This window comes from Rhinolophus ferrumequinum, chromosome 9 (assembly GCF_004115265.2).
Source record: "Rhinolophus ferrumequinum isolate MPI-CBG mRhiFer1 chromosome 9, mRhiFer1_v1.p, whole genome shotgun sequence".
NCBI classification, from domain to species: Eukaryota; Metazoa; Chordata; class Mammalia; order Chiroptera; family Rhinolophidae; genus Rhinolophus; species Rhinolophus ferrumequinum.
Window position 1 is genome coordinate 82,513,172 of NC_046292.1, and position 11,345 is coordinate 82,524,516.

The 11,345-nt window shown below is 44.0% G+C and overlaps 1 pseudogene; it reads right to left on the minus strand.

The window, feature by feature from the left end:
* Positions 1-1,459: 1,459 nt before the first annotated feature.
* Positions 1,460-2,510, minus strand: LOC117027118 (centromere protein L-like; annotated as a pseudogene).
* Positions 2,511-11,345: the final 8,835 nt, after the last annotated feature.

An 11,345-nucleotide genomic window follows, 5' to 3' on the forward strand; every position in this document is an offset into this window, starting at 1 on the left:
TGGTCATGGACAACTTTCGGAGTTTGGTTTGGTACGTCACAGTAGCCTTCCAGAGCATTTGAGAGGGCAATAATTAGCTTTCCTCTACAGCCTTGTTAGCAAGTCATACTGAAAATAAGTCTCAGGCCAAATTCTCATACACACACCAACATCTATTTGATAAACAATTTATTAACAAAGCAGGCTCAGAACAGTTAATCAACCAGTTCTTTAAATGTGATGAAGTCCCAGCTCTCTGTCCCTTCAGGTGCTCCAAACATGTCCTATTAAAGGTTTGCTTAGTAGATGCAGCAATGTTCCTGGGCAAGGTTCAAAACACTGTAATGGACACTCTAATTTTTTAAATTAATGACTGGACATAGGACCAACTGGAGCTCAAGTTAAGAAAATATCCCCAAAAAGACAGACCCGTGGTTGAGTGGATTCTTAGGCCCTGTTCTTTTAGAGAAGGAGCACTTCTAAACTCTAATTTACACATTTTAAATCCCTTTAATCTCTCCATGAGAATTAATTAACAAGACACTCCTTTCATCAGTGAAACCCCATTGTTGATACCTAATGTAAGAATTAGCAAAGCAATGGTAGTTGAACAAGGAGGCCTTGTAAACAATGTGTCTGGCCTTTCTGATATAATCCGGCTGGCCACATCTTTACTAGGCATTCTTGATTAGCATCTGGGTTTGATCTAAACTAAAGCAACACATACAAAGTATCACATACTTTTTATTCAACTGTTTCTGGTTAATTTGCAGGCATCATAACAAATCTATACATTAACATTTTATCATTGAACCCTTTTGAAAATATATTTTGCATCATTTCACAAAGTAAAGAATTGCCCCACACCCATATTTATCATTTAAAGGACTTTTAATCTGTTTTTTTATTTTACAAGTGAATATTTAATTCAACACTGAAATAAGAGTTGAACGATATTAAAAACAGAAGCATATTAGAGGTTTAAAAATATATATTAATTGTTAGTTTCCTTTGGAGGAGATTTTTTTGATTGCTAGTTCTCTACAGCAAAATGATGTTTTTAGAAAATGTTTTTAGAAGACAAAAATTCTCTGTGAATGCAAGTCTAAAGTGTTTTAAAGGGATTAAAGGTTTTTAAAGGCTCAAGTCAGATATTAGCTATATCTCATATGAATCTTAAAAGTTTGGCATAATAAACATTACATATTTTTTTTTAGAAAGATGGCCACCAAATTAACAACTCAGCATTTTCTAGAGACTAGCATCTCAGATCATCATGACTCTTACACAAGCACCTGGCTGTGCTTCATCCACTACCACCTGCTTTGTTCTTCTAGATCCTTCTTGGCTTCCATATGGACAACTCCAAAGGCACTGTGAGGAAAACAGATGCAGAGATGGAGGCCCATTTCTTCTGCAGTCACTCTCAGCATAGCAATTAGGCAAATAATCAATGAGAAAAAGATCTATAATCCATACTTTATAGTCCCCACAAGGCCTCACTCAATTTGATTATTGCTAGTTCTGTCAAATATGCCAATACTCCAATAAGGTATTTATGAGATGGGATCTTTATTTTTCCATCAGTATGTGCTGGAGCTACAGACATTGAAACACAAACCAATCTTGTGGCTGATAAATGAATTTTGAAATGCTTACAGAAATGTGAATGAAGGCAATGCATGAATAAGTCAATTTCCTCTTGGATAACTTTCCCAGGTGTTTTGTGGACAGTGTCCCACAAAGCGTTTGCATCCTCTGGATGTATGGCATAAAAATGTCCAGACTTTGAGGGATAGAGGGTACAGACCACAGAAACTCAGTAATAGCCGTATAATGGTCCGTTTTACATGTAGTCCACACAGCAGCCATGCAGGAAAGATTAAATGTATTGATTGCTAATGTATTGATTGAAATAACAGTCAAAAGTTTTCTGAAACTAGGTTCCAGTTATGGCTGTATTAGTCTCTGCTCCATTTGCAAGGAATAAGGGTAGACAGGTGAACTCATCTGAAACAGTCTCCAGAAGACGTCTCCAAATATACAGCAGAACCAACCAGTCCACAAGACTTTATCTTCTCTGTTCTCAGATGGCAACTGAGGTTTTGACAGAATCTGGACAAGAAATGCTTCAAGGTCTCTTTGTGTTCCTTTCATTCCTTGGAGAGTAGAGAAAACCACTTTGATGTTGAAGTCTTCTCCCTTCTTGCTTTTTAACAGCCATAAATGCACTCAGAAGTTTAGAATACTCTTTGATGTTAGTATAGGAGAATTTATATAGGGGAGTTAAACTATATAAAAGTTCACTGTTTATGCAGAAGGAATGCAAACTTTTGAGGTTCAACATCTTCTGGCAACTGTGAACACTGGACAATTTTTCTTCGAGGTGTAGTCGGGACAAATGACGTCTGCTTCCTGATTGATTCTAACCTTGCCTGCAGAGGGGTGGTACCTATAAAGTAGTCTTGAAGCCTTGAGGATGCACGTTGTCTGGGAGTCGATTCTGGTGCACCATAAGAATCCATGGTCAATAAAAGGTTGTGATGCTGTGAATCCATTCCTGCTTAACGAGTCATTCTTCAAGTCTGGATCCAAAACTACGTTGAGACGGAAATGCCCTCGAGGAAAAACGTCACCCAAAAAGCAGATAAGAGGACGGAGAAACACCTGGCCCTCCCAATTCTCTCATGCTCCACACGAGCGAGTTCACCAGGGAGACAAACGAGCCCAGTAAGGAGAGCTCTGCACCCTCAGAAGCCACGTGAGCCCTGCCTCTTCACCCCAGGAGGGGCATTTCCATTGACCCAGCCACCCAGCTCTGCAACCCTCGCTCCGGCGGGGTCGGCTTCTGCCCGAAGAGGGGAAGGGCAAGGGACAGTGTGCCCCAACTCGCCCTCTCCACCTGATCCCTACATGCCACGGCCCGCTGCGAAATCCCATGGTTGAGAGGCAGCAAATTCATCCCTCCACCGCCCCCGTTTAAAACCATTTCCAGCTCTGCTGCCTGACGCAGGAAGCCTCCCTGGAGCCGATTCCGATTCCGGGTCAGTGAAACAACTAAGGTCATCATATTAACCGAGGGCACCGTCAACCGCCCTAACCATTACTATCAACTTTCCTAGGAGGACGGCAGGTGCTCTACGGGCGCGCTTTCCTCCCAACTCCCGCCCCTAGTAAGCGTGGTGGCAGCGCCTCCGCTCGGATTGCTTGAAAGCCTTTAGGAAGTAATCTTGGGGCTAGTGGTCCTGTTTGAGGAGCTCCGCCCAGCACCCTCCAACCCCCACCTCCCCAGTGATCTGCTGGTGGTTTGGGGCCCTCAGAGCGTTTTGGATTTTCCCTCCTTCCTTTTTCTGCAGATCCGAGGTCGGCAGCCAGGTCTGGGAGATCTGAAACATGAGGCTGACTTCCTCCCTGTTTTCTAGTTCTGCCCTCATTCTGGTTTTCTGATGAGGCTTACGTGTGACAAAATGCTGGTACTGTACAAGGCAGGCCTGTGAGCATATGGAGAGCCTTCTGAATAAGTAATGAAGATGGAAGGTGGGTATCCACCTAGTGACATAGCCTGCTGCTCCAGGAAGGGTCCTTTAAGAAATTTTGGGAGTAGAGAGACTGCGACTCCCCAACTTGCACTCCCCACTTCACCTGTGGGACCCAATATCTTACCAAAAGGGTTATGCTTGGTGAATTGTTTTCATACCACTCTAGTTACACACTGGAAAGCCTGAAGGTCTTATACTTCTCTGGTTCAAGGAGCACTTTGAGAATGTAGTAAAAATCTCTTCAATAAAAATGCATGTATGCACAAGCAAAACATAATCTTTAATACCATTTCAGAGAGTTTACAGACCCCATAATTATCACCACTACCACCTCCACTACCAGTTTTATCCATCAGTCTCCCAGGAGTCCACTGAGGTGCCCAGTAGACCACCTCTGACATTACGACATTAGGAAAACCAGTTAACTTCCCTGAGCTCCCAAGTTTCATCTTTTATAAAACCTGCTGTCACAGGACTTCATCCTACCCTATCACAATACTCTGAGGAGGAAGCAAAATATCAATTATGGAAGCACATTGGAATCCTGGATTACTGTGAAAAGCATCGTGATTCTGTTAATGAAATTACAACCCGTAGTGAGGACAGGCTTTTCCTGGACATGTACAATGTTATCTGGCACTGAGTCTGCCCACACTCTTCTGTGTCTTATCAGAACCAGGCAAGCAACACTGTTTCCCAGGACTGCCCTCTGCAATGATGGGAAGGAAGTGAATCCCACCTTGGGTGTCCTCTCCCCTCTTGAAACATTGCCCCTTGCAGCTACCTTCTCAGTTTTCCTTCCCTGCTCATACTGACCTAGAGCTAGCAGAGGGCCCTGAGTCCCTGAGCTGCTGAAGTCACCGTGACTTAATGTGGTGTTTGTCTTCAGGAGTATTTCACATTTTAAAAGCAAGCTGCACAGTTAGGGCTATAGGTGATGCGAAAGAATGAATCTCTAATATTGAAATTCCAGTAACGATTGCCCCAGTCTGAGGAAGCTGATCTTTAAGGAAGAGCCTCAAGTCAATCATATAGGCTACCACACATCCCTCATAAGCCGGAAGACTAAGTTTGCCACTGGCTTGAAGTTCTTAGAGGAGCTGAGAAGATCCTCCCATATCCAGGCAGGCGTATTTCAAAAAGGGTAGTGAAGAATTCTGCCCCTCTTTCTAGAAAGAGCTTTTCTCTACAAGAGAAAGAGTATGGGGTCTATTTGAATACCTGTAGTGCCAAAACCCAAGTTGGATGACATTGGTTTTTCCTAAGGGCTTCCATTTCTTAGTCCCGCAGCAAGCCCTCCTGACCACCTTGAGCTCATGGCACATGTTCTTGGAAAGTGTCTGAGCACAAGGGATCACTTTGGGATGGAAGACTCTCCCCTCACCCCAGCTCTTACCTGAAAATCGTTAGACTCAAAGCCAAGAGACCCATTTAGCTGCCCCCACGTGGGCCTTTCACACTCACTCCTACAAACACACACCTAGCACATCTAGGCCCAGACCCCTTTGTTATAGCTCTTGCCTCACCCAAATATCTTATCTGACTTCTGACAGCCTGACCTTTGCCATTCTTGCTCTCCTACTGCAGTTTCCCATCTGTAACCTCTCCTTGCCCAGGATCCAGCTTGCCTAATGAAGTCTTGGCTTGAATGGATTTGAGAACCTTTAGATCTAACTTATGCTCCCTGACAAGTCTGAACCCAGTCCAGTGCTGCAGGAGGAGAGGGCTCTCCTGGGCTCAGGTGCTCTAAGCATACAGCCAGCTCTGCCAATTCCTCACCACAAACTTACGTTCCAAAGGAGAAACTTACAAGTTTATACACTATCCTAGAAGCCACTGGTGATGGTGCAAAAGCTTCTAAAGCAATCACGTCTTTTTGAAAAAAACCTGAGTCAGTGTGAATTTCATTTTTAATGTAATCCATATACAAATCCTGGACCCTGTATTTCCCATCTACCTCCCATTTCCATTTTCCCTTGCTTCCCTGTCCAAGTTTTAATGGCTCAGCTGGAGTTGAGACCATATTTGCTACTCCTGTTTGTTTGAACACTTAGGTTCTGTGAAAATATTTGCCTCCCAAATTCCCAATGATAGACAGATGTCCTAGCTCATCGCTGTTGTTTTTTAAGTATCTTGGCAGGGAGAGAATTGGCTTCAAATTTCAAAGAATCCCTTTTCTACTGAAAAGTTCTTGTATCACCGCACAGAAGCATGTATAATATGCACTCACAAAGCGGAGGCACCAGGACACCCTTTAAAAATAGGCAATGACTAGTTTTTCTCTCAAAGCCTGCTAGTTAGCTCAGTGAACTGGAGTGTGACGTCTCCAGGCCTTGGTTTCCTCCTTTGTAAATGAGGGGTTTGCTTGCTGTCCAAGGTTTCTTCCAGCCATGACCTTCTGCAATCCTATCGAAACAGGTCACAACAAAGAAAACTATAATTTTACTCTGAGCACGAGGATTTTCAGGAAAATATTACGAATCTGCAAATAGAGTTTAAGATGGCATCAATCTCCCTTTGCTAACAAAATGTATTTCCATTTGCTCCTGCTCTACTCTTTCACTGAGTATTGGAAATAACTTTGAGGAGTAAAGATTTCATGGGCCTCTATGACAGTAGGGCTCATTCTCCTGCCTTTAGATGCCAAAGCTGAAAAACTGTTGAAGCCAATTTTTCTCACCAGGCCGGATCCAACAGTAGCCATCTCAATTGGGTCCATCCCATCGTCAAAGGCAATGAATACAAGCACGTGTTTCATACACGACACACACACAAGAAGAACCCTTTTAATCTTTGTATGTTTAATCCTTGCTTGTTTCACCGGCAAGGTAAGGTTCCCCTTTCTGGAATCAAAAAAAGTATGCGAAATCCATGATCTGTTTCAGCTACCTTTGACATGCATCCACCTAATCATTTGTTCACTGAGTCAGGGCTCCTCTGGCCCCTTAAGTCCTGGGGTGGAGAGTATGGTGGGGTAGGGAATGAGGAGACAAAGTTGCCTTTCATCTGATGATTTCTCCTGGCCGGACTGTGAGTTGATTAACACAGCTGCAACCATCACTACAGCCCCGACCTCCCAGCACAGCTCTGAAATGCCTCTGCAGAGAAAAGGGCAACTCAGTGAGAAGATCCCTGATCATTTCAACAACATCATGAGTCTAATAAAAACTGAGGGGTGAGCTATAAAGTAGTTAGGTGCACAAACTTGGCCTGCTGCCTGGAGGTTATTTGGTCTTTTCTCTCCCCTATTCCCTGGATACTGTGTCTCTGTCACTTTACCATTCCTTTGGGTTTTTATTTAAACCTATGGGCTGTGTTTCTACGCACAAGCAGTAAGTGGAGATCCAGGTTGTCAGTTTCATGAAACACTCAAAAGAAATAGGTAATCTTAGCCCTTCCTTTTTTTAGAGCTACAGTCACATAGGAACATTTTTGGCTCATAATTCAGTCTTCAACATCCTCCACATATCTCTTTTCTGACGAAAAGATGAAAAACAATCTGGGGGGAAAAACAGCTCGCTGAATCTTCATTTTGTTCATTGTTTTCTGTGAACAAAAATGTAGCTTTTTATTTCTTCCTATTAAGTACATGGTTGTGTATAAGAGGAACGTGTTGGAAAAAGCTGTAGCATGTTCAAGATTTCATATTTTTAAAATAAATATTTGCTGTTAGAATTCAGAATTCTCTCTAATAACCATGAGTTCAAAGGGGTTAGGAAAAATTCACTGCCAATGATTCAGTTTATAAAGGTTTAGAGAAACATTCCACATGGGGTAAAATAAGTCCAAGCAAAGAGGAAAATGGAAGTTTCCACTACCAGAAGCAGGGAAAGGGCCCTGCAAGGAACCAACTGACAAAAGCTTCTCCAAAAAAAAGGATTCTCAGACAGCACATGCACACACACATGCACATATGGACACATAGACACATACATATACTCACACAGATCTGGTCCCAATGGGCTGGTATAACCATGCTCATGTTTCATGGTCTCCTTCTCTGTTTTGTCCATGACAAACCAGTAATTTCTAAATTCTGCTGCAGAAGCAAAGTTCTGTAAAGTTAAAACATGATTTTATACTTTTTTTTTTTTAACATTGAAATCTCTGACGGTATCTCTTTTGGCTTCCTACAGAGATGACCATTCATTTATTCAATGATTTTTTTTTTTTTTTTGGTGAATATCGGTAATATTCTAGGCACTGTGGATACAACATCATAGAACACTGGCATTGACTTATGGCAGGCACTCCATAACGTTTGCTATGAAGTAGTAGGTGAAAAGCACATGAGGAAACACAGATAAAGGAATGACTAACTCTGCATGGAGAAATCTAGAAGGAAGAGGAGGGGTTCACTAAGAAAGCTGGAAGGGCTCGTGAACAAAGGGAAGAGCACGAGTGACAACAGAAGAGAGACAGAGTGTGGGGTGTTCAATAGGCAGCAGGAGATCCCATGTGGTTGGAGTTCAGGAGCTTAGGAGGTGAGTCAGATTTTGAAAGACACTGCCCAACATGCTAAGAAATTTTAACATTGTGGTGTAGGCAACATGGCAGCATAATGGGATTCTCTCTCTCTCTCTCTCTCTCTCTCTCTCTCTCTCTCTCTCTCTCTCTCCCCCCTTCCCTCTCTCCTCCACATAAACTATTCATTTGTGGATTTGTGGAGATTTTGTTGACGCAAGATAACTTTGGCGGCAATGGAAGAAAGGATAGAAGGCAGATGAGACAGGAAAATCAGGCAGGAGGTTGTGGCACTAGTCCTCGTAAGAGCTGATAATGCAAGTCCTGACTTAGGGAGTGAGAATAGAAAGGAAGATTCATAGATGGAGGCCAGGAAGGAGCCAGACCATCCTTGTACCCTTGATTCCTAAATTATCCCTATTGGGGTATTTTGCCTCCTTTCAGGCCACGTGACCACAGCACGCTCCATGAGTCTTCTGGAAACAGCTGCCACGCCCCATTGCAGGGGGCTGAAAACATCCAACTCTTCATTTCAGTCAGGCCTCCTGCCTGGAGGCTCAGTGGGCCTAACCTCGTGAGACCAGAACACATGCCAGGTTTAGAGTGGGAGAACACTGTTTTTCTCCTCAGAAATAACCTTCAGTCTGGCTTGGCATGAGGGTAAAGGTGATAGTTTGACTCACCTTGGAAATCAGTTTTAAAAATAATCAATTTCCTGGGTTATCAGAAGCAGCTTAGTAGTGGCGCTGAACGATGGACTTACTCTTTGGCAGCTCTGTCATCACACCTCAGCATCTCTCTCACTTTGACTATTCACTGGCAATTCAGTTTCCAACAAGGTGACCCAGTTATGAACAGATGAGAAAATACCCAGATTATCCTACAATTAGAAATGAGATGGAAGTAGAGACCAAGGAGACTTCCATGAGAATGGTCAGGAGGGAGGGTTCAAGTTTGTCATAGCTCTGAAGGCATCAGGGGAAAAAGTCAGCTAGATTGAGCAAACGAACATGGACAGTGCACACCACCTGCTCCCCACCTCCATTAATGGAGGGACAGCCACCGTCATCCTGAGCAACCTTCAAACATGGAAGCACAGCTAAAGGAGAAATCCATAAGGATGACTGACTTCCCATATTTAAGTTTCCAATGAAGCCCCAAACACGGAATATTGTTGGTGCTCAATAAATGCGTTTTGAATAAATAAGTGGCTTCGAGTACACAAGTGGTTTATGAACTGGGCTTAACCGAGGCCTATGGTTTTCCCAGAGAAGCCCTGGGACCTGCTGTTGGGAAAATGTGTGCTGGGGACCATCGCAGCTGCTTCATCTGTGCTTCCATGGCTATCCGTATCTTCTTTTAAGAAAAGTTTCCACAATTAAGAGTAGGTAATTTGCTAAGATCCTCCCATTCCTAAGCTGTTGTTTGGATCCAATGCAGCAGTGAGACCTCAATGAACCGATGAGCAGTAATCACTCCACTCCAGCAAGTCATGTTTAACGTGTTTCTAATTCACTGGTGACAAATACAAATTAGCTCTCTTCCCTTGTATTTGGGAAAAAGGGAATTCTAGACGTGGCCTTGGTTTAGGAGCAATGAGGCTGCCATCATGGGGTTTGCCCAGCTTGCTTTATAAATATTATTCTACCCTGGTCTCCAGTTCTCTCCACAATTGGTGATACCACTGTGGCTTAAAATGACAAACTCTTGGCTGCACCCTGACCCTTGCTGGTCACCCCCAACCTCTCTAGGTAAGCTGGACTTTCAAACCAGAATGACTTCCTCACCCCCCCAAGGAATGAGGCCTGGATTTTTCTCCTCTTAGTGTATCTTTCTAACTTGTTATTTCCATAATTAGCTTTAATTACTCTCCTCCTCCTCTTCTCTTTCTTTCCAACAACACACTATTTTCGTTCTTTGTGGGGGTGGCAGACCTCCAAGATTTTGGCTTCTCTCCCTTTGACCGAGGTTCCAGGGATGAATTTCAGTTGGTCAGCTGATGGCATCCAAGACAACTGCATGAAGAACGAACGAGGCTTAGACCATGATGAGGGGTTTGGGGAAGGGGAGTTGAGGGGAGAAAAGAAGTTTACCCCGAGGAAAGGATAAAACCCATGTACTGCAAGTCCCATCAAGGAAGCTGAGACCTAATAAGGTGAAACACCTCACCCAAGGTTGCCATTTGGGGGCCTTAGGGGACATTAAATGAGCAAAGTTAGGGGGCTGGGTTGAAAGTGAGACGTCCATTATTGGCTTAGGCGGTGACCTGAATGTCTTGTACTCTTCCAAGTGAAAGGTGGCAGTAGCAGGGACCAGATTTTTCTGAAAACTCCAGTTCGTATCTTAACATTGAAGGAATTTAGTTGGTGAGGCCTCTTTTATAGATGCAGCCATATCTTCCGGCTGGCCGTTCCTCAGCTCTCTGTGCCCGGGTGTCCAGGGTCTCCAGGGCCCAGAGGAGATGAGGAATCTTTTCATGTAGAGAAGGAGGTTTACCAGCTTGGCGGACAGCCCCACACTTTCCTCCCATAATCTCCTCTCTCCCCTGTAGCGGAGCCTACTGCATTTCCTACATGTTTCTGAACACGACCTCTCGTTCACTCATTGGCGAATCTTAATTTATAGGACACAAAGGCACCATTCCCTGTGCGCTGCTTCAGGGCCCTGATCTCTCCCAGCCTCCCGAGCCTGGGGCCTGCTCCCCACACAGCCCTGACATATCCTGTTGGAAAACAAAAGGCTATACCAACTCAGGCTACAGGCACCAAAACTGGGGGGCCCACAGCACAGAGAGGAAAAAGATGGAGGGAGGCGGGGCAGTTGGCAGAGAGGGTTTAGGGGAGGAGAAAGAAGGGTTTTGTGACCAACGTTTAGTTGAGTTAGTAGCTTCGTTACCGGGGAATAAAGACATAAAAGGCAATGAGGTCCTGTAAGATTTCCCTGGAGAACAGAAAGGTTAGTTGAGGTCTGCAATTTAGAAAGAAGAATTTAGAAAGCATAAAGAACTGAGGAGAGAAGGAGTAAAGTGATTTGTCTGCTGGGCGCAGAGTCGTGACGAGGGACCCTGGGAAGTGTAGAGTCCAGAGACACAGGGAGCTCAGCAGCAAGGCCCGCCCCGCCTAAAGGGGGGGCCGCTCAGTGCAGCCCAAACCCAGACAGAGACTTTCTTAAATTCCTCCTCAGCAAACGTGGCCATCTTCTCTTCAGTAACACTGGACGGCGCACAACACAAAGGAAAGAATGACATGGAACATTCACAGGACGTTGTACTTTGTATTTATTACAAACTAATAATTTATGCAAATAGAAGTAATTTATTACAGAGCAATAAATACAGTAGGAGCCCACTTTGTCAAAAGCACA